Here is a 26,341-nt window from a genome sequence, read left to right on the forward strand (position 1 = left end):
GGAAAACCAGGAAAAGTGTATTACCTAGAACCTTAATCAAAGCTGTTTATCTCTGTCTTTGGACTTGGGTCAGCTTGTCACTAAAATGCAAAACAAGGGCAAAGCTCATGATTTTTTAATATCTTTGTCTTTAATTTTCTGCAAAATGGGGAAGAAAATATTTTGTTTTAAGTAATCCTTTAGAAATATATCTTTCTGTTAGAAGTGAAGCCTCTTTCTGCCATTTTTCCCCCCTGAGGAAACAGGCTGCTGCTTTTACAACTATCTGGCACTGGGTAGTTTGTCATCACTTTCAGTTTTTATCTTATTTTATTTTTAAATTATTAGTGACATATCATTTTAAAGGATATGATGATGCGTTCACTAAAAAAAAGTATTTATTGATTTCAGAGAGAGGAAGGGAGAGGGAGAGAGAAACATCCATGATGAGAGAGTCATTGATCGGCTGCCTCCTGCACGCTCCCGACTGGGGATCGAGCCTGAAACCTGGGCATGTGCCTTGACCGGGAATCGAACCGTGACCTCCCAGGTTCATGGGTCAATGCTCAACCACTGAGCCACACTGGTCAGGCAACTTTCAGTTTTTAATTGATCTGTCTCTTGCTTGGTATTTGACAGAGACCAAGGAAGCAAGAGCAGAGTTGTTTCTGGCAGAGAACAAGGAAGGGCAGAGCGTGAGAACAGCATCGCAGAGCAGCATAGAGCGGTATTAAAGGCCCATTAAATAGTCTATAAATGGGAATTTAGCGAAATTAATTCCCTACTACATACAAGTTTTTATTTTTTGGTAGAGAAATTTAACATATTGTCATGCATTGTATAAAGGATACCTGAATTCCCTCAGCTTTAGAAATTTGAAAGGGGAAAAAAAGAAAATATTTTATTAAATATGATTCTGATGCTGTGTGGTCTCTTGAAATCTGCCATTCTCTAAAGGGTAATATCTGCTTATATGCTTTTAACATATAAGCAGATATTACTTTGCTTAATTCTTTGATGTGCGAACACTGTTTTCTCTTTCTTTCTTTCTTTCTTTCTTTCTTTCTTTCTTTCTTTCTTTCTTTCTTTCTTTCTTTCTTTCTTTTTCTTTTTTTCTTTCTTCTTTCTTTTTAGACAAATTAATAGCCCTCATATCACAGTTGGAGCAAAGCAATCACTATTGTCAGGGCTTCTCAATGTTTAAAAATTAATTTTTTCCGCTCTTAATTATCACCTGTCTCCTCTTCTTTTTACTTGGTCATTTGTTTTAATTTTCCCCATAATGGTAATAAAGACCTGAAAATTAAGATGAGCTGAGGACTAAACTCCTTTTAATCCAAATGCATTCCAAAGACAACAGAGTCTTAAGGCCTGCCTTACTCGGCCTTATCCTACCTATTCCTTCTTTTTTCCAATCAGGTCCTAATTAATTATTTTTTTTCACAGTTAGTTGGTTCTAAAATTCAGAATTTTAAGAGGCAAAAACAAGTCAAAGGATTTTTCTGTTTTTTATTTTTTTGGATTTTTCTGTTTTTTAAACAAAGCCTTTATTATTTTTTTGAAATAGATCAAGTATTTATTTAAGTTCTTCGTAAGAAATTTAGAACACCAGTTTGTGAGGATAAATCGCATTTGTGGGAGCAAACAGAGTGGAGGTAGCCCTGGGGCTGAGAGATAGCTTGAATTTTTGGCCGAATTTTTCAAGTCCATGGCTTTCTGGTCAACTTTGTGCTGCTCTGTAATCTCGTGTTTTTCTTTCTCTGCGTGGAATATCCCACCTGCCTGGTGTCTGGGCTTGTGCAGTGCCTTGAAGTGAGCATCAGTGAGATATCTGGGGACTTTTATACCACTGATAGCAATTTTGGTGGCGGTGGTGATGACAAACTCCTGGTGTATTCTACACAGAGGCACTCGATTGAGGGACGAAGATCTAGTGGCAAGCATTAAGCCGCTGCTCAGCTGCTTCAGGAAAACCACCCTCTCGCCTCAGTGGCCCCGATGTGGGTGATCAGGATGGTCCCCGGGGTGATGCTGGTTGCAGTTTTCTCACATGCTGACTAAAGGGTTTCTTGCCACAGCTCAACAGCTTCCAAGGCACATCTCTGGTAGGATGATACCCACGCATTTTGCGAACTGTAACCACTTGGGTATCACCATTCTTGTCCCCACCAACTGGTCTTGTGACAGTAGCAAGAACCCTCTCCTATTATATCTTTTCAACCCTGGATTTAGCTGCTGAATGCTTCCTCTTGTACATGGGCTTTTGGGGATACACAGCTCACTGAGAATAGCTGTCAATTCCGCTGATGAGGCCAGGGTTTCAGCTGCATGGATTTTCCCCTTGACATCTTGGCCTTGAGGTTACCCTTCTGAACCTTGCCTCCAGCACCAGCCTTCTTGGCTTCATGTTTTTCTCCTTAGTATCCCTTTTCATCTGCTATTTTGCAAGATAAGAAAGAAAAAGTCTTTTTAAATTTTTATTTTTAACTTAATTTTTTAAGCTGTAGTGTATAACATAAAATTTATCATTTTAACTATTATAAGTATATGATTTGGTAGCATTAAGTAAAAAAGTTAATTTTAGGTAATAGATCATATGTATATTGTGTCTTGTTTCTTTGCAGTTTTTCTCTTTGTTGTTTCAAAATTCTAGTAACTTAAGATTCATCATCAGTTTTATAAGGGGCTACCAAAAAGAATCCTTTGCCCATAGTCCAAACTCCAGGGAAATTATCTGTGGACTACTTTCAAAGAAGGTGAGGTGATGGGATTCCCTCTTTTATGAATATGATGATGGAAAGTGATACCATCCAAATATATTGGTTCTTATTTGGGGCACTGAGAAGTGATTTTCATGTCTAGTAGGAATCATTATAAAGTAGAACATAGACACTATTTCCCCAAACAGAAAAGCATGACCTGCAGAACATTCCTTGCTTCTGTTATGTCTGATATTGTTATGTCTGGTATAAATTATCTTGTGGGAGAAAAGGTCAAGGCCTTGTAGTCCCCTACTCTAAACTTAGTGAAAGTTTTTCAAATCAAGTGTAGAGAAGATTATTTTTTTCATGATAAATGGTCTCAAAGCCAGGTTTTCCAAGTCTCTTGGCATAGTATTTAACTTATTTATTACCAATTTCAACACACAACCTCTACTCTGATCTCAAGCCAATTAATTTCCCAGTCCCACACTTTACTTATTCATACATTTAATTTTTCACTTTTTTCTAAATAGATTTTTTTTGAAAAACAAAACAGAGAGCTGTAAGATATATTAATAAAAGTGGGTTGGTGGTGAGAGTGAATGTCTGGGACTGGTCTGGAAACATATCTAAAGACTGGTCAGTCTTTTGGACTGATGTTAAAGGTTTTTATTGCTCTGTATTTCTATGTCATTCTCCACTCTATAGATTGGAGTCCTTTACTTAAAATTCAGTGCTCTCTCACAAGCTTGCTTAACCCTTAGCCTAATTCATGGCACCTTTTCATGGCCTGTAGGTTACCACGTTGTTCGGTTTTTAATTTCAGCTTCACAAGAATGAGTTGTTGATTGGACATCTTGGCACAGGCCCAAAGACTTGAAAAAAATTATAGTGCAAACTTACATATATGCGTTATGTTCACAGTCTCTTGGCAGGTTGAATATACCCTGAATGACATGAGATCATTTCTGCTTGGGATGAGACTATAGCGGAGATAAACCTATACTCCAATTTTTGCAGTTTAAATTCTTCTTCATATGGCTTGTTTGGGGTTAGGATTAACTTTAGAGTTCCTTTCATTGATTGAGGTGCTCTCTGCAATTCTAACAGATGGTAGAAAATTCACCCGATACCAGAGGCTCTCTTCCCTACCACCTTGCCCCAGAATGTCCATAAATATTGAATGTTAAGAGTTAATAAACAGTTAATGTTATTTTAAAAGGGTTAAAAGTTGTTAAAATGTGTTCAACAATTAGAGCAAGATATTTTCTTCTTTATATGTAAAAAAACTCAAAAGAAATTGGTTTTACTAAATAAGAGGAGGAAGGCTTTAAGTGGTGTGGTCTGACAGTAATTTGTATTAGAGTCTAGAAGAGCACATTTGTAATGTCTTGTGGTAGTACATTTATCTCTTGGTGACAGAAGGAATAATTGCTTTGGAGAGCATATCAGTTACTGTTTAAAAATTTAACTCTTTATTTCCTCACACCCAGCGTTAGAAAACTGAAAGGAGAAAAACATTATGATAAATCTAATCCAAGTCAGAACAGTTAAGAAATAATGTTTACCAGAAAAAAAATCTACATTGTCCATTTTCAAGGAATGGTGAAAAGGCTGGAAAAGTAGTAAAAATATTTTTTGTCATATATAAGTATATATTTATTTATGAACATTGCTATCATATACTATTACCTTTTTTTTGCCTGTTTTATCTCTGGAACATGGTTTTCAAGTTAAACATACCTATCTAAAGTGGTTTTTGCTCAAAGATGAACTGTGTCTGATAAGTTGACAATTATACTTTGTTGTGCTATTTTTTTCAAGTTTGGCAGCTTTAATGGCTTCTTGAGCACCAGCTCCCTTTTATCTGTACCTTTGTGTGAAATCTGTTCATCCTTCAGGTCCTTGATTTCCCCTGAAAAGATCTGTTGACATTTATGTCTCCCTCAGTGTCCAGCCAACACCTCAAGGGCAGGAATGGCACCTTATTAGACCCCATCAAAATGTGCATTTTTGGGGTACAGGTGACAAGGCACCTCAAGATAGGGGATCATGAAACTTATTGTTTAAACTGATCACTTCTGAGAGTGAAGAGATTAATAATTGTGCTGGAATAGCAGGTGTAAACTGTCCAAATTAAGTCAGCATGCATTATTACTCTTCTTCAAGGCAGCCCAAGTGGAAACAAAGGGAGGACACTACTGAATCAAATTTTAAAATGTGAATTGAGTATAGTAGCCTGTCTTATCTGTGGGGGATATGTCCCAATACCACAGTGGTGCCTGAATCCATGAATAGCAGTGAACCCCATATATATTATGATACAGACCTATCTAAGTTTAACTTATAAATTAGGCACAGAGATTATAGGTAATAATAAAATAGAACAGTTATAACAATACACTGTAATAAAAGTTATACAAATGTGGTCTCTCCCTCAAAAAATCTCATTGCACTGTGCTCACCTTTTCACTTAAAGAGAGCACTTTCCAGCTTCTCTTTGGAGTATCTGAATTGCCAGCATCACTACTCTTGTATTTTGGGGTGATTATTAAGTAAAATAAGAGTTACTTAAACAAAAGTACTATGATAACAGGAGAGTCGATCTGATAACCAAGATGGGACACTAAGTAGCTAACTGGTGGGAAGTGTATACAGAGTGGATACACTGAACAAAAGGAATAAGTCACATCCCTGGAGAATTAGTGTGAGATTTCATCGTGATACCTGGAATGGAGCACAATTTAAAACTTATGAATTTTTTATTTGTGGAATTTTCTGTTTAATGTTTTCAGACCTCAGTTGACCATAGGTAACTGAAACCCAGAAAGCAAAACCACGGATAAGGGGGTCTACTGTGTTCCTGAATTGAACAAGCAAAACATTCTTAATCACTTTTTTTTATTTATAACTTAATGGTAACTAAAAGTCAAATGTTAAATATAAGTTATTTTGTCTCCCAAAGTGGCTCATGTTTAAAAAGAATGAAGGGTTGTATGTGTGTGTATATTTGTATATACATACATATATTGGTACGATGCTGGTATTTATTGATTTGTTTGTATTTTTTTTCTGCTTAAGTCTATTGGTTTTGTACTATGTAGGAACATATAATTTTGAAAGAGATTGAATTTCTTAAAAGGCCAACCATGCATTGAAGGAAGGGGCTGAATTCCATACTAAAAACGCATTTGTGTTAAATAATATTCAGCTTGTGGCTGGCACATAGTAGGCATTCAATAACTGCGATGAATGAAAAAATAAATGAGTGATACATTCTAGCTTGGATTTTCCCTGTAGGACCTTTGGCTAGCTAGCATTTTCATCTAGTCATGCTGCTTCTTCAATTTATCGAGGTCACTTTGAATTCTGATCTTTTCTTCTGAAGTGTTAGCAACCCCTTGTAACTTGGTGTCATCTGGAAAATACAACAGTATGAAATGTGTGACTGAGTTAAGCCAGGAGTGTCATGTTGGACATTTTCTTAAACCAGAACACAGCTGGAAATTATTACGTAACTGAAAGCATACTTCATTTCAGTCTTATCAGGCCAGCCTTGTCCACATTTGACTGATTTTTTTCTCTTATCATCCGTAACCAATTATTCAGCTTCTTCACTAAATAAAAAATAAGATGCACGATAGAACCTCATGAAAATTAGAGGACAAGAGAGGTAATAGGCAATAGGTGAGAGCATTAGAGAAATATCTTATAAGCATACTTTATAGATTATACTCCAGGGCATACTTAGTGCCCTGGAGTATAATCTATATATTGTATATTTCTCAATAGGCAAGTCTTGACATACAATGTGTAGAAACAATCTACTATCGATAGTCCCATAGGCCAGATGTAAAGTCTCTAATACATTCACATGCCCTTTGTCAAAAATTTGGTAGAAAAATATCTTTCCAAGAAGAGCTAATCCCTTCAAGTTCCATAAACAATTCACAATGTCGGTATCAAGAAAGATTTTATTTACATCAAGAAATAATAATCTCTATTATATTATTTTTAGAATACTTAATCTTCTAAAATGCAAACTGCAAAAATTTTTAAAAAAACAAACAAGCAAAGATGTATAATAGAAGACAAACCAATCAGTGACTATATGTGCAACATTAAGGAAATTCTGAGATAATTATCCAGGTAATTTAAAATAAAATTCTCTTTTGCCTTCTAACTTATTTATTTATTTATTGAATAAATGAGGTCCAAGTTGCCCCACTTCAGTGTATATGTGTGGACTCATGCCAGCATGGAAACTACTAAACCATTGCTCAAATATTAATGGATTGCATCTACATTTTGATCTTTCCCTTTCTTATTCTCAAATTTAAAAAAGACTTTTTAATTTTCTTCTTGTTAAAGAAAAAAATGCAAAGTGCCGTTTACTAACACAACAAATTAATTAAAATTTTTAATTTTGTACCAACTGCCTTTTTCATTTGGAGAAAATATAACAATGCCGGTAAAAAGATAATTATTTCCATAGAATAAGTTTATAAGAGAATTTCTTTTGTTTACATAGCAAGGGAAAGATGATAAAGACCCCACTTCTAACCTATATTTAAAATCCCAGTAGCATGATGTGTTTTAATAGCTCAGGACTGCAGTCGCAACACCCGCTTTGATCCGTAAGTGGCAGTGTGTATTTGTCTGAGGAGGTACAGTTGGCAGTGAGAATTCCCAGTGTTGATGATGATCTGTGTGTCACAGGCTTCATTTCCAACAACGCTACATGCAAATTAGTTATGGCTGCATGCCAGGGTAGCGCACCATTCTCAGAGCAATTGCCAGCATTTTTCCTGGTTATTCCATACATGGAACAAAAATAATAACCATTTAGGGACCTATTTCTATAAATTAGCAGAATAAAAGCATTATGTTGTACACATTTTCCCCATTATTTTTATCACAATTAGATATGTTTTCATCTTTTGTTACATATTTAATTTATATAAAAATGGAATTTTAATATACATTCAGTATTTAATCTACTCTCTGCATTTTTAAACACTTAGCTATTTTACATAGTTTAGTGTACGAGAACTATTTAAAATAAAATACATTTCTTGCAAATTATTTGAGTCTTTAAGGGCCGTGAATAAAATGCATGATGATTAGATGGTAAGAAATTACTCTCAGTTACTGTGGTAGTGCATTAGATACAAATGTTTAAATTAACTTTTGCTTCACCTAACATTGTTTGCTGTTTCTGAGCTGTTCTCTTTTTGTTTTTTCATGATTTCCAAGAACAGTACACTTGGACCTGAGCACAAATAATGGAAGGGAGCATTGTGGCTAATGACAAGAGCTTAGCATTGTCAGGGAGGACAGTTCAGCAGGATTCTGAAAGTCCGCGCAGGGAGAGAAGAGAAAGGCCCTAAGGGACGAACGAGAAGGCGCGTTTCCCCCGCCGCGCAGCTCTCCTGTGGCGGCGCCCGTGCGGAGGCCGCGCTTCCTCCGCGCGCACCGGGGCTTGAAACGCGCCTGCGACCAGCGTGCAGGGCCGTTTGCGGGCAGCGCGCCCACACACGCGAGGAGCTTCGCACGGAGCATTGGGGGGAAGGGGCAGAAACGACTGTGAGGTGCCTGCTCCAGTTGTAGCAGTTTCAAGGGCACCCGAGCCGAGGCCGCGCGGCCCCCGGCAGCCCCGCTCGGGCAGCTGCTGCTTAGAGGCGCTCCTCCCCTCGCCTGCCGCCCAGGCTTCCCGAGCGGCCCGGGGGTGGGGGCTCGGGCGCACGAGCCCCGACGGCGGAGCTCGAACCCAGATGCCGAGTGTGAGCTGAGTGTAAAGCCACGTGTGAACTGACTGTGAGCTGAGTGTGAGCTGAGTGAGCCGAGTGTTGAGCCGAGCGTAAGCCGAATGTAAAGCCGTGTGAGCCGAGTGCGAGCTGAGTGTGAGCTGAGTGTGAGCCGAGTGTGAGCTGAGTGTGAGCCGAGTGTGAGCCTAGCGTAAGCCGAGTGTAAAGCCGAGTGTGAGCCGAGTGTGAGCTGAGTGTGAGCCGAGTGTGAGCCAAGCGTGAGCCGAGTGTAAAGCCGAGTGTCAGCCGAGTGTGAGCTGAGTGTGAGCCGCGCGCGAGCCGCGTGTGAGCTCAGTGCGAGCCGAGTGTGAGCCAAGCATGAGCCAAGCGTGAGCCGAGTGTGAGCCGAGCACGAGCCCAGCGTGAGCCGAGTGTGAGCCGAGCGCGAGCCGCGTGTGAGCTCAGTGCGAGCCGCGCGAGCCGCGCGCTCCAGCCCGAGCCGCTGCGGGCGCCTGCCGGGGTGGAGGCGGCCTTCCACAGGGTATTTACCTTCCAGAGCTCACGGGCTCTGCTCCCCGTTGCCGGAAGGCTTCATGTTTGTAAAAAGGACATTAAAAGCCGTCCTACCTTTAAGTGACATTTCTAGGCAATGTCTCTATTCCTCTCAACTTACACCACCCATGAGCAGGGATGTATGCGTGCATCTTTCTTCAGGCTGTCGGAATTACATACGGCTGCGCTTCGGTGTTTAATAACATACGGAATCTGAGGGAAACATTGAAAAATACTCAACGTGTGTAAGCCTCCAAGTGTTACTCGGGCTCCCAGTGCGGGCTGCACATGATGTAATTTTCGAGAACAGTGTAACGGGGGATGTGGCGTTGGCGAGGGCCAAGTCCAGCACTGTATTTTCATACGGTCGCTTTACCTCAGATTCAGCTTCGGGTGCACTTCCGCCTTTGGTAATTTACATAAACATACATAGGGCATGAATTATGCATGAACCTTATTTTCAATGCAGGGCTTTCAACCCTCACAGTGCACCAGTATACACACCCATTTGATTGGCTCTGCCCTGTTTTCATTACTCGCAATTTCTTGGAACACAAAAGAGGGCGAAAAGGCTGACAGGAACGGACAGTGTTTTTCCTTGTGTGTGTGGGAAATATTTGTTTCCTCTTCAAGGCAATTGGTGTTGCAAAGTTTTGTCTCTGATTGTTGTTCCTACTTGTTATTTTTTCCAAGGAAGAATGCATCCAAATGTCTGCACCTACAAAACAGCAGTCACAATCAGATACTTTATTTATTTATTTTATTTTTAAAGGATGCTGCAAAAGCTGTTCTATTTGAATAACTGTGAGCACACGTGAGCACATGGCTATAATGAGGAAGCAACCATTAGATTTGGGGGGATATCCCAATTATACTTGAAATAAATGCGCAATCTGAAAGCACTGATAGCATAGTTAGGCATGCTGAAAATATAAAAATTTTAGCATTGTTATTGTGTTTATTGAGGCAGGATTGAATACTCTGATTAATGTACACACGAGTTCTCTGCATTTGAAATAGTGTGAGTACTCTGTTTTCATGTGAACTTATCTATATAAAATAACTCATGCAACAATATAAGGAAGAAGATACAGATATTTTTATGAAAGTGGCAGTACATGAAATAAAAAAATAATATTACACAGCATGTGAACAGAATTTTCATAAGAAAATATTTTAATCTCTGTTTACTAATTACACTGTGATTTAATATTTTTAATATTATTAACATAATAATGCTGTACTTTAAAATGGTGGGATATTTTGATTATTTCTTTTTTAAATTTACTTTTCATTGTTTTATTTCATTTCTTTCCTCATTTTCTTCTTATGTACCTCTGCGACTTTTTTTCCCCCCTCTTTTCTGCTTTTTTCCCTTCTTTGCCTTTCTTTTATTCTCTATTTTACCACATTGGTGGACATTATTTATCCAATTATGCCTGAAATTATCTTCCCTTTTTGTTAATTCTTTCTTTTAGCTTATTTCTCTTAACATCTAATTAAGCTTTTATGAGAATTTCTTTCTCCAGGTAAATTCTATACTAATGCTACAGGAAAATGGATATTTGGTTTAAGTGAAAAAGAAGTTTGTGCTGCTAGATTTACTTTCAGAAGTTCTACCTTTGAGGACCATAAAGTTTTGATTTCATTCTGTTGCAGAGGGAATACCAAGTTCTTCCTTTGTGGGTTTACATTAGAGAGGGACACTTGAAGATTAATGACCAAAAAAAGCCTGTAGGGTCATTTTGTCATAAGTTTATGCATAGCTTTAATGTACTGAGCATCCATACATTCCACAGCAGACAGACTTTAATAAATACCAGTTAAAGAGGTGTGAAGCTGAAAACTTCAGTTTATACTCAGCTACTGGAACTTAAAGAGGCCAGCAGCAAACTCAAAGTCATGCACTTCACCCAGAGAAGGTGAAGCAATTTACTTCAGCATCCACTCAGAAAAGGGACATTACACCTGGCCGACTCTCCCATTTAGAAGAAAAGGCAGAAAAGTTGGAGAAGCAGAAGCAGAACTAGTCAACCATGTTACCTTGCTTCCAGGGAGTTATTCAACTTGTTTAAAATTAAAACTAAGGTTATCTATCTAACCTTTGTGATTGTATGTGGTAGTAAACAATATATTTCTATTTAAATATACATCTTTGCTTTTTTATATCTGATTTTGTTTGGTTTTACTGAGTGTGAATGCTTTTAACCTGGACTATTTAACACACACACAAAAAATAGTAGGCATTTGATTATCTGATCATAGTCAAAACTTCTTTCATAATATTTAGACTCCCTAGAACTATGTAAGTTTGAGTAAAATGCTCATATCCACTCTGAAATGTCTTGTGAAAGGAGCATTCTTTAAGCTGGGGCAGCTTTCCTATAATGGGAGCCTCAATTTTCCTGTAGTGGTCAATTGGCATATACTAGAATAGATATCTCTGATTAATAACACCTGGAAGAGAATTTCTTTAAAATTTTTTAATTGAAATTATTGGAGTGACATTAGTTAATAAAATTATATAGGTTTCAAGTATATAATTCTATAATACATCATCTGTGTATTGTATTATGTGTTCACCACCCAAAGTAAGTCTCCTTCCTTCACCATTTATCCCTTTACTCTCTTCTATCTCCCCACCCCCTTTCCCTCTGCTTATCACCATATTTATGAGTTTTGTTTTTTGTTTTTGCTTAATGCCTTTGCTTTTTTCACCCAGCCCTCAACCCTCCTCCCCTCTGACAGCTGGCAGTCTATTCTCTGTATCTATGAGTCTATTTCTATTTTGTTTGTTTGCTTATTTTGTTCATGAGATCATTAGATTATACATATAAGTGAAATCATATGGCATTTGTCTTTCTCTTACTAGCATAATACTCTCCAGGTTCATCCATGCTGTCGCAAAAGGTAAGATTTCCCTTTTATTTTATTTTATTACATCCGACTAGTATTTCATTGTGTGAATGTACCACAGCTTTTGTATCCACTCATCTACTGATGGGCACTTGGGCTGCAGTGAACATAGGGGTGTATATATTTTTTCGAATTAGTGTTTCAGGTTTCTTTGGATTTTTCCATAAATGGAATCATTGGGTCATAAGGCAGTTGCATTTTAAATTTTTTGAGGAAACTCCATACTGCTTTGCACAGTAGCTGCACCAGTCTGCATTGCCACCAGCACTGCACCAGGGTTCCCATTTCTCCACATCCATGATACACTATATAGAGAACCATAAAGATTTTTATCAAAAGACTTCTAGAACTGATAAATGAATTCAGTAAAGCAGCAAGATACAAAAGAAACATCCAAAATCAGTTGCATTTTAATACACCAATAATAAAGTATCAGAAAGGGAAACTAAGGAAACAATCCCATTTACAATGGCATCAAAAAACCCTTAGGAATAAATTTAATCAAAGATGCAAAAAACCTGTACTTGGAAAATTATGACACCGAAGAAAGAAATTAAAGAAGATACAAATAAGTGGAAGCATATATTGTGTTCATGCATAGGAAGAATTAACATCATTAAAATGTCCATACTACCCAAAGCAATCTATAGAATTGATGCAATTCTTATCAAGATTACCAATGGCGTATTTCACAGAACTAGAATAAATATTCCAGAAATTTATGTGGAACCATAAAAGACCTTGAGTAGTCATAGAAATCTTGAGAAAGAAGAACAAATGCTACCTCATATCAAACTATTCTACAAGGCCATAGTTATCAAAGCAGCATTGTACTGGCATAAAAACAGACATATAGATCGATGAAAGAAATCTTATTAACCAATGTCACCCCAATAAATTTAATAAAATGAATAGAGAGCCCAGAAATAAACCCATGGCTTTATGGTCAGTTAATATTTGACAAAGGAGGCAAGAACATACAATGGGGTAAAGACAGTCTATTCAATAAAGGATGCTGGGAAAATTGGACAGATACAGGCAAAAAAATGGAAGAGAATTCTTTAACTTGGGATTTTATGACAACAAAAAAGGTAATGCGAATGATTAAATCTATATCATAAAACGAAACTGTCTATAACCTAAGATACATTAAACAGATACAACTTTTAATTAAGTTTAATGTGATTATATTTTGCTATATTATATTCCACATTAAAAACCTTAAGCACCACTTCTGACTTTCCTTTCCTCACTCTCATCTTCATTCCTACTAAATCTGCCCTTTAAACTCTTGGAGAGGTCACATTTCTTGATTCCCGCCTTTCCTCATTATTGATCCTATTTTTTATTTATTTGCTTTTCCTTGCCCAGAACCACATGGCTGGATATCTTTGTCACTGTCTCTTATCAGTATCTCAGTTATCTGGTGTTCCTATTGTTTGTTGTACCTGCTCAGCAAAACCACAATTCTGAATCAAAATTTTAATCAGGCTGCTATGCTGTTACTGGCATAGAGTATTCCTAAGTGTATCAAACAACCATCTGTCAGCCCAAATTTAGGTCCTTCCAAATCCATGATGTCTAAGTTCATCTGGGTTCTTAGTGAAGTTCAACAGTCTTTACCTCACATGGTTTTTTGTTTCTTTTCACACTTTTCTAACCAGTTCTTTCTTGGATTCTTTGAGCTCATGCATCTCTTTCCATCCCTTACATGTTAGCACCCAGCAGGGCTTCATCACTGCCTCTATTTCATTGTTCTGCTCATATGCTCTCTTTGGATGTCCCCATCGACCTTCGTGGTTTGGACTCCTGCATCTGTACTAAAGACTTTCATTCCTACATCTTCCGCCCTACGTTTACCTAGGCAGAGCTCCAGATTCATTTACTCTCAGTACAAAACAAGAATGATCCTTTAAACTGCAAATCAGATCATGACACGACTCTGTCAATATCCCCCAGACTCCCCATCTTTATCAAAACGCACCCAGAATCATCACCTGACTCCGGGAACATGCAATATTCATTCCCCTTTCCCCCTCTGCTTTGAACACTTATACCAAGGACTTACTCTTTTACAGCGTGTAATGTTCAAATGTTGCTTTTCAGTAAGGATTTTCCTGACCACTCTATTTAAAACTTCACCCTTTCCTCAACCTCCACAAACACACTCTCTACTCATATTTCCTGCTTTGTTTTATTCCATATATTACCATTTGTATATTTTCCTTTTTTATTTTATTATGTATCTTCTCTCCCATGTTCTTCCCTCCCTAAGTAGAGTATAAACTCTATGAGAGCAGGGATTTTTGTCTGTTTTTGTTGTTGTTGTTGTTTTTGACATATCTCCAGAGGCTGTTATAATGCTTGGGAGATAACAGATTATTAACTAAGTTGAATGAATAGAAAGATCATGGGCTTGGAATTGTAGGGAGTTCACTAATGACATATAGAAGATTGGGTTCATAGAAAGGACATCTGGCTTTTGTAAACCTCAGAAAGGCGTGTAAGAAGGTATCTGGATAAAAGAAGGCTTACATGAACCACTCTTCTTTGGTAATTGCTGGTATGGGAGCCAGGGTTAAAAGGAAAACATTGGGATTCACATTAAATAGAAGACTATTTATTAAAATACATTAATAGCAGTGATAGGGAGGGGAAAATAAAGGCTTCTGCTATTTTATTAGCAAAACCTGATTTCTTATTTCTGTTTTGGTCCGGACCAGTCGGTGGCTCCGGCCATGAGATCACCTCCAGCCCCTGCCTTTTTCCCTGTCTCCCCTCCAGCTTCCATTCAGTCCCCCTTTTTTCTGTATAACTTTCTCCTCTTTTCCTTCTATTAATATTCTTATGCAAATATATTTGTGTTACAATAGTATAATAATATTCTTACATAAATATATTTGTGTTACAATCGTCTGTCCATAAGATTGATTTGATTACGCTAATGATCTACTGGTGTAATCAATTAAAAAAAATTCAATTTTGGCCATATCTGCAATACCAGTGCTATTTAAAATAAACCCAGCAGTCAAATCAAAGAATTAAGTAAACAAAGACTCTCAACCTAAAGATATTTTCACTTTAGCATATTACCTAATTACCTAATTTTTACTAATCTAGAAAGTTGACTAGAATCTCTCTCTCTTATTTTTTAATAGAGTCTCTTATGACTAAAAAACAGAACATGTAAATTGGTAGTTCATGTAGCCTTATAGCCACAAATATTTTTTTCCTATCCTATGAATGTGTAATTCTCTCTTGAAAGTTGCTGAGGTATTTGGTTCACTAAAATCCTGTGGAAATGACTGCTCTAGATTTATTAGGCACTCCATAGAAATGTATTTCCTTTGTGTTTTAAATCAGTTGCATTTTAATGTCATTGAACATGCCCTTGTTCTTGTTTCCATTTGTGCTCTTGCATCCAGCGGGAATTTATAGGGTTCAGATTTATTTAAATTATGCTGATGTATTTGATCTTTCAACATACTTAGTGCATGGTAAAAATGGGTGTCTGTCCATATCCAAAGATGAAATATGACGAAAAAGGCATGCTGATAAATATTCCACTAAATCAGGTTTAATTAGATATCAAAAAGGGATAAAGCCTGGCAAAGTTTCCACTCTAAGTGTTACAGAGATCTAAGACCAGAAAAAGAAAATAGATATTCAAGTGTATATTATAAAACAATTTCTTGATTTTTTTATACATGGCAAAGCAAGAAAATACTTCTCATTCAGCCAATCCACTTGTTGAGCAGAAACTTCCTCTTCATTAATTCTTACAATTTCACTTTACAAATAACTTAGGAAAACCTCTCTACCCAAAAAGGATATTAGGCTTGTAACATATCATTCTTGCCTGGATTAGACCCTAAGAACTACAGAAATATTATTGCTGAGCTATATTTGGCATAGCTATGTTTCTGCTTTTGGGATTTGGGCAAAATTTGACACATTTCTGAAGCATTGTGTGTAAATCAAGTCTTATGTTTAGTGCCCTAGAGTTTCTTGCTAATTTAAAAAAAATTCAAGAGAAAACATTCGTGAAATGAAATAGCCTTTCCTAAAGTAAAGAATAACCTCCTGATTCGTATTTTGCACATAGTACATAGTTTCATATACTGAGTTTACCTAAAGTGAGATACGTTCTACAAGTTTCAAGGATCCACGTATATATGCACAAAAGTACATTTCCCTGTCACAAAGGCGTACATTGCCTCTTTCACTTTCTCCATGTGTCGGTCTACTCTTTTTATCTATCTTCTTACAAAACATCTGCCAAAGAAGAGAGGACTCCCCTAGAATAGTTGTAAGCACGGAAGTCATGTCAGAATATGTGGAGGCATAAATATCATGTATCCTTCTCATTCCACTGGTCCCCAGGCTCACTCTTCACCCTAGTCTCACTTTTCCTTATACATCATCTCTTGCCTAAAGATTTAGAACATGACAGACATGAGTGGAGTTAGTTGTAACTGAACTTGCTGAAAGTATGCTTGAGGTTCTTTTCTGTGTCTCTTTTCAAATTGTAAGGACAAACATACACTAAAATTTAGGGGTCAATAAATATGTTAAATGTCCTAACTTTATTTAAAAAACATAGCAAATGCAGTGTGTTATGATTGAGTGCACTGTAATACAATTACATACATGGTGTTCAAAATGCTACCAAAATGCTAAAAGAACAAAATCACACCAAAAATATAATGCCTACATCCCTTAGAGATTCATGTAGATAGCTCATTTGAACAATTCTATTATTTTCTGTGCTAGAGAAGGGTTTCAAAATCCCACTAAAACTTCAGAGTTTCTTGTAACTGATTGATTTAACAGTCTTTCTTAAGCGCCCACACTTAGATTTAACTTTCCTTCATATCTCCACCATTCTTTTAAACTCTCATCAATAGTTCTGAGGCTCATGTCCTTCTAATGCCTTAATTTACCATTCAGCATGATAGCCATACTCATCTCCTAAGCTACCATGGAAACTGCTCCTTTCCTCTATGTAAACTTTGGAAGTATTCTCATTACAAAGTAGATTTCAAACTTGGGATTTATAATTCAGTGTTACTTTTACTTTTTTGGAATGTTGGATCCATCCTTTAAGTCCTTTTTGAAAATAGTAATTCCCTACCATCTCTTTCTGTGCTACTGATTCCACCTCCTTCTGTCCCCTCTGGGATCATTTTCTATCAATTACCCTCACCTCCCAACACCCCTTCAGTCTTCTGTTCACTGATTCTTTTTTTCCATTACTACAAACAAACTGGACACTTTTATTCTAATAATGTTTACTTTAAGCCTACCCCCACAAATTAATCTACATTGTCATCACTCCTTTTTTTTCTCTTGTATGTTTGTTTAAGGCATTAGCATTTTTTGAAATTATTATACTTTTGCTTCTTATTATCCTGGGGATTCAACACAACTATCCTTTTGGTTCAGTCTTCTCAAATGTCAAAATAACATTTCACTGTTTCATTTCTCATCCATTCCCAATTTGGGAATTTCTTCTGGGAAAATGCGCCACCCTTGACTTTAATAAGAATTGCTAACACTATTTTTCTATATGCTTTGTGTGCTTTATATATGCTACACACTGGTCTAAGGATTTTTCATTTGGATAACGCTCCATTAATTACCTCTTTTTCACAGATGAAGAAACTGAGACAAAGAGTTTAATTACCTTTCCAAGGGCACACAGTGGCGAGACTTGAACTCAGGCACGCTGGTTCCAGAGACCACTCTACAACTATCCTGTCTTTAGTGGTAGCTTCTGAGCTGTCTTCCATTGACCACTCTTGTGCTATCTTTATATATATATATATATATATATATATATATATATATATATATATATATATATATATATAATCCTTTAATATATGTATATATATAAAAGGATTATATATATATTAAAGGATTTATAATACAGGTGATACAATTACAAATTATTCATCCATGCATTATTGTAAGAATTTCAGTTGATACAGAAATATGTGGAATGAAAAATGAAAGTCCTCTATTCTCTCCCTACCCCATCCCAAGGCCACCCCAACAGCAAACAGTTTGGTGTGTGTTATTCTAAATTGTGATCTGTGCATTTACTTATAAAGATGGACATGCATATTTACTAGTTTAAAAAAATTATTTCCAAAAATGAGTCTATATACTATGTATTTTTCCATGAGTTAGCTCTTTTCACTGAATAACGTGCTTGAGAATTAGGGAGACTGAGTTTTTTATTTCAGTACATACAGATTTGCAATATTCTATTTAATGACAACATAACATTCCATAAGATGGAAATGCCATATTGACTGACTTAGGTTGTTTCCTATATTTTGTTCCTATTAAAAAGAATGCAGTGACTGTTCCTGTACAAATGTCTTTTTGAACATGTAGACAAGTCTTTCTGTGAAACAAATTTCTATAGGTTGAATTGTTAGGTCAAAGGGCATGGCCACCTGTAATGTTAAGTACTGACAAATTTTCTTCCAAAAAGACTGCATTATTCAAATTCCATCACTAGTATATCAGAAATCTAATTTTTTCACACCTTTTCTATCACTTGATGATATAAGGAATACATTTTGCCCATCAAATGGGAAAGTTCTGGGTTTCCCCCCACTTATTTTAGTGTGTGATTCCTTGATTGAAGCATATTTCTATGTTTGTTGCCTTTTCATATTATTAGTCCACTTAAATAATTATATCTTTTGTAATTTCTTTATTAATTTATAGGAGGTAGTTAAAATAATTAATTCTTAGTATTTTTATTATATTTATTATAATCATTTTATCCTATTTTATTAATTTTTATCTTATTTTTTTCTTTTTTATAGAGTTAATATTCCCACTGGCTCCTTGATTTAAAAGTTTAATTATTTTGTTATTAACACACTTTGTTTTCTAATAAAGACATTAAAGCTTCCAAATTTTCCTTTAAATTCTGTCTTGTCCAGATTTGGTATATAGCCCCATCTCATTGCTACTTACTTCTGAAAGTTACTTATTTTCAGTTTTAATTTCCTTTTTCACCTCAGACTTACTTAGAAGGGTATTTACATAATTTTCCAGAGGGTATATAAAATAATATGCATATAAACTATATATCTGTTTGTTTTACATACATGAACACATGTTTATTTATAGCTTACTCATGACTTGGTTATAATTCTTTTGGAGGGTATTCTAAAATTAGTTTCATGTTTCTTAAGTTACATGTTAATTTGATTTTTTGCTTTCATAACAATAATCAGATTCTGAATATGTCTCCTCAGCATATCCACTAATCAGAGTCAGTTGTACGTTACGTGTACGTATTGAAAGAGGCCTAGCCAGGAAGGGGGGTAGTGGCCCGTGGTGTACCTCATTGTTTGACTCCAGGGAAGATCATTTAAAAATACCTTCTCTCCTTTAAGAAAGCCATTTTCACTAATAATCATGAAATAAAGAGAATATGTTTCATGTATATTCATGTATATTTTTCACATCTATAAAATTTACACTTACCAAAAATGTTACACGTCTTTGTACACTGTTTCAGTTTTAAACATTTTAAGCACAAATGAAAACTCCATATGTTCACATGGGATGACAGAACTGAGCTAACTCAAGTTGTTTCTTTGTCTTTACAATCAGTCTTTGCACTGTGGCTGTTTATTTTTAGTCTACTCTTTGAAGGCAGGGATATGTGGTACCTTAGGGGATGGAGACACCAGCAGCACTGAAAACAGGACAAAAATCTGCAACCTTAGAAAATTACTCTCCAAACAAATGCATGTAGCTGAATCCACATCTATATGGGAGGCGACTATTAACTTTTAAGGAGAATACAGCATTTCTTTAGAGGATGGGTAATAAAATTCTACTAACTTGAAGCTTACATATAAATTATAAAATCTCAGCCATAATTGCAAGGTTATTTAGAACTTACACATAATAATTTGGGGGAAGCAAATTTTATCACTAGAACTGTTTAGAATTGCTAGAGCATGTTGATAATAAAAAGCAGACCCACTCTAAGTGGGTTTTATTACTGTTTTGAATTCTCTACAGACACTATACCCCTTATTTCCTACATCTGTAGAGATGCACTTACTTCCCCTGCCAGTCTTTGCTATACTACTCAGGGTAAGGAGTGAGACAAACACACAAACAATAAAATAACAATAAGGAACTGAAGATTGATGAAGGCTTTTCAATATAGGCTCCTATACCAGTCTGCTTTGAAAGAAGGTAAAAGGGGCAAAAATCTATACTCTTCACAGTATTACAGCACATTTCAGAAAAATTTGACAGCATCACAATTACAATAAGTACCACAAACCATACCTACTTGAAAGTTCAAACTAAACAACCAGGTAATTGTAAATATCAATATATAATTCAGCTTAAGAAATTATATTTAAAAGGAAATATGTTAGATGTATTTCTACAGAGATAAAATTTTCTCCTAGACTCTTACATTACTAGGAGGTTTAATGTGTTTTGAAAAAAATACCAATTTCTAACATTTCCCATTGGTGAGAAGAGACTATAGAAACTTTGAAAAAGTGTGTATCTTAAAGACTTTAAAATAAGGATTAGTAAAAATCACAACAGTTTATTCTTTGCCTTCAAGATTCTTGGACATTTTTTAAAAATAAGAGAAAAAAATATCTCTAGGACAGAACATACATTATGCACACAAAAGTAAAAATAAGAATTGGTTATTCTAAGTGGCTGTAGGGATTTTGAAGGGGTGAGAATGTGCAGAAGTGGGGAGTCAGAGGTGACTGTCCCTTTGCCTTTGATGACTAACTGGCTTCCATCTTCCACATCCTGTAATACTTATTTATTCTGTTCTTTATTGTCTGGGTGGCTGGAGGTCAGAATATGAGTTTTTCATGTGGCAATTGCATCATGATTGGGGAGTCATTGTATCTTTCTTGACTCATTATTTCCAACTCTGCAATTGCACCATTCAAAGATTCTTAGTCAGTCTGCAGCCTCCATTAGGGGAATTGAGTACTTTATACAGTACAATATGGAAAAAGTGTAAGACCTAAGCTTACTGGGTAGCATCAAAGAACATTTCTGTCACTGCACTATCACTAGCAACATTACAAGCCATGATGAGTCTTATAAAGTCATTATTATGCTTTCCTGTGGCAAATTTAGTTAGATGCCTATGGTATGTTCCTTCCATTGTGTATCAAAAAGACTTATCTCTCTCTCATAAAATACCTGTACTCTGAAAACTATAAAACACTGATGAAAGAAATTGAAAATACAAATAAATGGAAGGATATACTGTACTCATGGAGTCAGAGGATTAATATTGTTAAAATGCCCATACTACCCAAAGTAATATACAGATTTAATGCAATCCTTATAAAAATACCAACAACATTTTTCACAGAACTAGAACTAGAACTAGAACAAATAATCCTAAAATTTCAATGGAATCACAAAAGAACCCAAATTACCAAAATAATCTAGAAAAAATAAAAGAAAGTGTGAGGTATTACTCTCTCTGATTTCAAACTATACTACAAGGTTATAGTAATAAAAACAACATGGTACGGGCACAAAAACAGACACATAGATCAATGGAGCAGCATAGAGAGCCTGGAAATAAATCCACGTGTATACGTGTATATGGTCAATTAATTTACAAAAAGGAAGGCAAGTATATGCAATGTGGGAAATGACAGCCTCTTCAATAAATGATGTTGGGAAAACTGGATAGATACATGCAAAAAAATGAATCTGGATCACTTTCTTATGCTATACATAAAAATAAACTCAAAATAAAGACTAAACTGTAAGACCTGAAACCATAAAACTCCTAGAAAAAACATAGATAGTAAACACTTTGACACTGGTCTTAGTAATATTTTTTTGCACATGTCTCCCTGAGCAATGGCAACAAAAACAAAAATAAACAAACTGAACTACATCAAACTAAAAAGCTTTTGCACAGCAAAGAAAACCATCAACAAAATGGAAATGTAATTTACTGAGTGGGAGAAGACATTTGCAAATGACATATCTAATAAGAAGGTAATATCCAAAATATATAAAGAACTCATATAACTCAATATCAATAAAACAAACAATTCTGTTAAAAAATGGGCAGAGGACCTGAATAAACATTTCTCCAAAGAAGACATACAGATTGCCAACAGAAACATGGAAAGACGTTGAATATTACTAATCATCAGGAAATGCAAATCAGAACCACACTGAGATACCACCTCACACCTGTCAGAATGGCTATTATCAAAAAGTCAGCAAACAACAAGTGTTTGAAAGGATGTGAGGAAATGGGAACCCTCTTGCGGTATTGGTGAGAGTGTAAACTGGTACAGCTACTATGGAAAACAATATGGAGGTTCCTAAAAAAATTAAAAATAAAACTACCTTAAGACTTAGCAATTCTACCTCTGGGAATTTATCTAAAGAAAATGAAAACACTAATATGAAAAGATATATGTACCCCTATGTTTACTGGAGCATTATTTATAATAGCATCAATATGGAAGCAACCTAAAGGTCCATCAGTAGATGAATGGACAAAGATATGGTATATATATGTACAATAGAACATTATTCAGCAATAAAAAACAGTGAAATTTTGCCATTAGCAATGGACCTGGAGTAGGTATTATGCTTAGTTAAATAAGTCAGACAAAGGCAAATACCATATGATTTAACTTATACATAGAATCTTAAAATGAACAAAGAAAACAAAACAGAAATAGATTCTTAGATACAGAGAGTAAACTAATGGTTGCCAGAGGGCAAGGGCGGGATGGATGAAAAAGGTAAAGGGAAACAGAGGTATGAACGTCCAGTTATAAAATAAGTCACAAGGATATAACGTACAGCATAGGGAATATAATCAATAATATTGTAATAACTTTGTACAGTGACAAACAGTTACTATACTTTTATGTCAAATCACTATGTTGTCCACCTGAAACTAATGTAATATTGTATGTCAACTATAACTTAAAAGTAAATAAAATAAACTTAAAGAGACATCACTTCAGTGTTAGTTTGCTAAAATAAGGTATTTGACTATCTAGAATGTTGTAACTGATTTTAGATTAATTTCATTTAGTCTTAACCATTAGGAATTTTTCAAAAGTATCTCTAGTTGGTCTCATCCCTCAGTGTTTTCTTTCTGTTCAGTGCATCTACAAATTGCTCTCAACTTTCAATCATATATTTATTTGCACCTGAAAATAGGCATCTCAATGCCAACTCCATAGTGATTCTTGCTCTTTTTTTTCTTTATTCTATGAAATCTTTATCTTGCTAAGACTGTGGCACCTACTTCACCTTTTATACCACATATTCTTCTCTTCCATAGTAGCCATAACTCTGACATAATCCTTCTGGCTTAATATATGACTAATTTTCATAAGTGGCCTGTGTTTAAAAAGTGCATTCTTTGTTTTTTTAAGCAGTATTACACAGAATATGTATTTCATGAAAGCTAAGGTGCTATAGATTGTATAAAGCATTATTTTATGTTCTACTAAGAACGATAACTCATTTCCAATAAAAACGGATACCAATGATTGAAAAAGACATCAGGTTTCCAAGGTGTCCAAGTGTGAAAAAAAAATCTTAGACTTGATTAAAAAAAAAAGGTGCATATTTGACATGCTTATTCAAAGTCCCAAATAATTCTAGTGTTTCTTTTCAAAATTAGTAATTTTCATCAATATGTACAAATTGCTAACAAGTCCAATTATGTTAACAGTTTTATAACAAAAAAGTATATTCTCTTGTCTTGTACCATCCTAATTCTCAGTCCACTTCCCCAGGAAGAACCACAGAAGTCCTTTTCACTGGTCTATATTTCTAAGTGATATCATTTCTTTTTTAAAATTTACTTTATTTATTTTTAATTTAAGTATAATTGGCATATAATCTTATATTGGTTATATTTGTTTCAGGTGTATAATATAGTGATTCAACACTTCTGTAGCTTACAATGTGATCATCCCACTAATTCTAGTTGTCTGTCATCCTGTAAACTTATCACAATATTATTAATTATATTCCTCTTCCCCTTTTCATCCATTTCTCCACCTCCTTCCTCCTGGTCTTTGTTTCTACTGAGACTGTTTTTGTTTTGTTTTCAGATTTCAACTAGCCTATGACAAAAGAGGTAAAAATATACACAGTCTCTTCAATAAGTGGTGTTGGATAAGCTGGACAGATACATGAGAAAAAGGAAACTGGAGCACTCTCTTTATCAGATAAAAAACAAACTCAAAATGGGTTAAAGACTTAAATGTAAGGCCTGAAACCATTAAACTCCTAGAAGAAAACATAGGGAGTAAACTATCTGACATCAGTCTGAGTAAATATCTTTGTGGTCATGTCCCCTCAGGCAAGGGAAACAAAAGCAAAAATAGACAAATAAGACGATATCAAATTAAAAAGCTTCTGCACAGAGAAGGAAACTTTCAACTAGACAAAAAGGCAACCTATTGGCTAAAAGCATATATTCACAAGTGATATATCTGTGAGGGGTTGATGTCCAAAATATAAAAAACTTGTACAATTCAATACCAGAAAACCACAACAATCTGATTGAAAACTGGGCAGAGAACATGAAAGGACATTTCTCCAAAGAAGAAATATTAAAAGATGCTTAACATAACTAATCATCAGGGAAATGCAAATCATGCACAATGAGATACTACCTTATACTATTCAGAATGGCTAGTATAAAGAAGTCAACAAATAACAAGTGTTCGCAAGAATGTGGAGGAAAGGGAAGCCTCATGCAGTGTTGGTGGGACCGCAAGCTGGTGCAGCCCCTATGGAAAACGGTATGAAAATTCCTCAAAAATCTAAAACTAGATATACTACATGACCCAGCAATTCCACTTTTGGGTATATATCCAAAGCTAATGAGAACACTAACTTGAAAAGATATATGCACCCCTATGTTCATTGCAGCATATTTACAATAGCCAAGATATGGAAGCAACCTAGATGAATGGGTAAAGAAGATATGAGATAAAGAAGATATGAAGATATGCACATATATGTATGCATGCTTTGAAATATTCTGTCATACATTCCATTATATAGATAGATATAGATATAGATGATATATAGATATAGAGGTAGATATAGATAGATATAGATAGATAGATATAGATGATATATAGATTGGAATCTTGCCATTTGCAACAACATGGATGGATCTGGAGGTTATTATGCTTAGTGAAATAAGTCAGGCAGAGAAAGACAAATGCTGTATGGTTACACTTATGTGCGGAATCTAAAAACAAAACAAAACACAATTTCTTAACTCATCAACTTTAGATGTTTTGTATTAACTTCCTGTTATGATAGTTGAGGGTTTAGCTTTTACATGATTTCCACACTACCTCCTCCTTCCATTTCTTTAATATAATTTTTGTTGCCAACAATGTTTCCATCATTATGAGAATGCAGATATTTTCTTGCTTCACCAACTTGTTTACTGTGATTATATTTCTTTTTCAGTAGGACATTTCTTCTTTTCGTGGCTCAAGGCAGTGATAATTACTTCGTTTTGGTTTTGCTTTATTTCTTATTTCTATCACTATTTTCTAGCCAGTCTTATTCAATTGATCTTTCAAACAACGATCAGAATGTTTTCCCTGCTTCATCCTGCTGCTCCTTGACTTGGTTTCTCTGTAGGTCCAGTGCAGTACTGTCATCTGAGCATCTCCCCTCACCTGTCTCTTGAGTTGAAATTACTGTTCCCTCTTTCTTTGTTTACTTCTTTATTATTCTTAAGAACATACTGCAGTCACTTAAAAAAGGATGCATGAAAAAAGAAAACGGAGCAGAAAGAAAACAACGATGCATAGACTTACTTTTTAGACAACTTACTATGGAAATGTTCGCACGTTCTACGTGCCTGATAGCTTACTTAGATTTAGAATTACCTGATAGCTCACTTAGATTTAGAATTGTAGATAAAACTTATTCATCCTCAGAATTTGGAAGCCAGTCGTCCACTCCTCTGACATTCAGTACAAGCCCCATGCCATTTTGATCTCTAACACTTATATGTTTCTTGTTTATTTCTCTGGAAGGATTTAAGATTGCCTCTTAGTAACCAGTATTCTGAAATTTCATGAGAAAATGCCTTAAAGTTGTTTTTTTCTTATTTTTTTTTGTTGGGCTCCTGACGAGCTCATTTTTTTAGAGACTCATTTTTAAAAACATGTTTTTATTGATTTTAAAGAGAGAGGAAGGGAGGATACAGAGGTGGAAACATCCGCGGGCTGCCTCCTGCATACTTCCCACTGGGGATCGAGCCCACAATCCTGGGACTGTGCCCTGACTGGGACTCAAACCAGGGACCTCCTGGTTCATGGGTTGATGCTCAACCACTGAGCCACACCAGCCGGGCATGAATTGGGAAGTGTGAAT

General features: G+C 35.7%; 1 pseudogene; it reads right to left on the reverse strand.

The window, feature by feature from the left end:
• Window positions 1-1,579: 1,579 nt before the first annotated feature.
• On the reverse strand, window positions 1,580-2,104 carry LOC107535057 (large ribosomal subunit protein eL6 pseudogene; annotated as a pseudogene).
• Between the last annotated feature and the right edge of the window lie 24,237 nt (window positions 2,105-26,341).

The sequence above is a fragment of the Miniopterus natalensis genome, chromosome 3 (assembly GCF_054644295.1).
Source record: "Miniopterus natalensis isolate mMinNat1 chromosome 3, mMinNat1.hap1, whole genome shotgun sequence".
NCBI lineage: Eukaryota > Metazoa > Chordata > Mammalia > Chiroptera > Miniopteridae > Miniopterus > Miniopterus natalensis.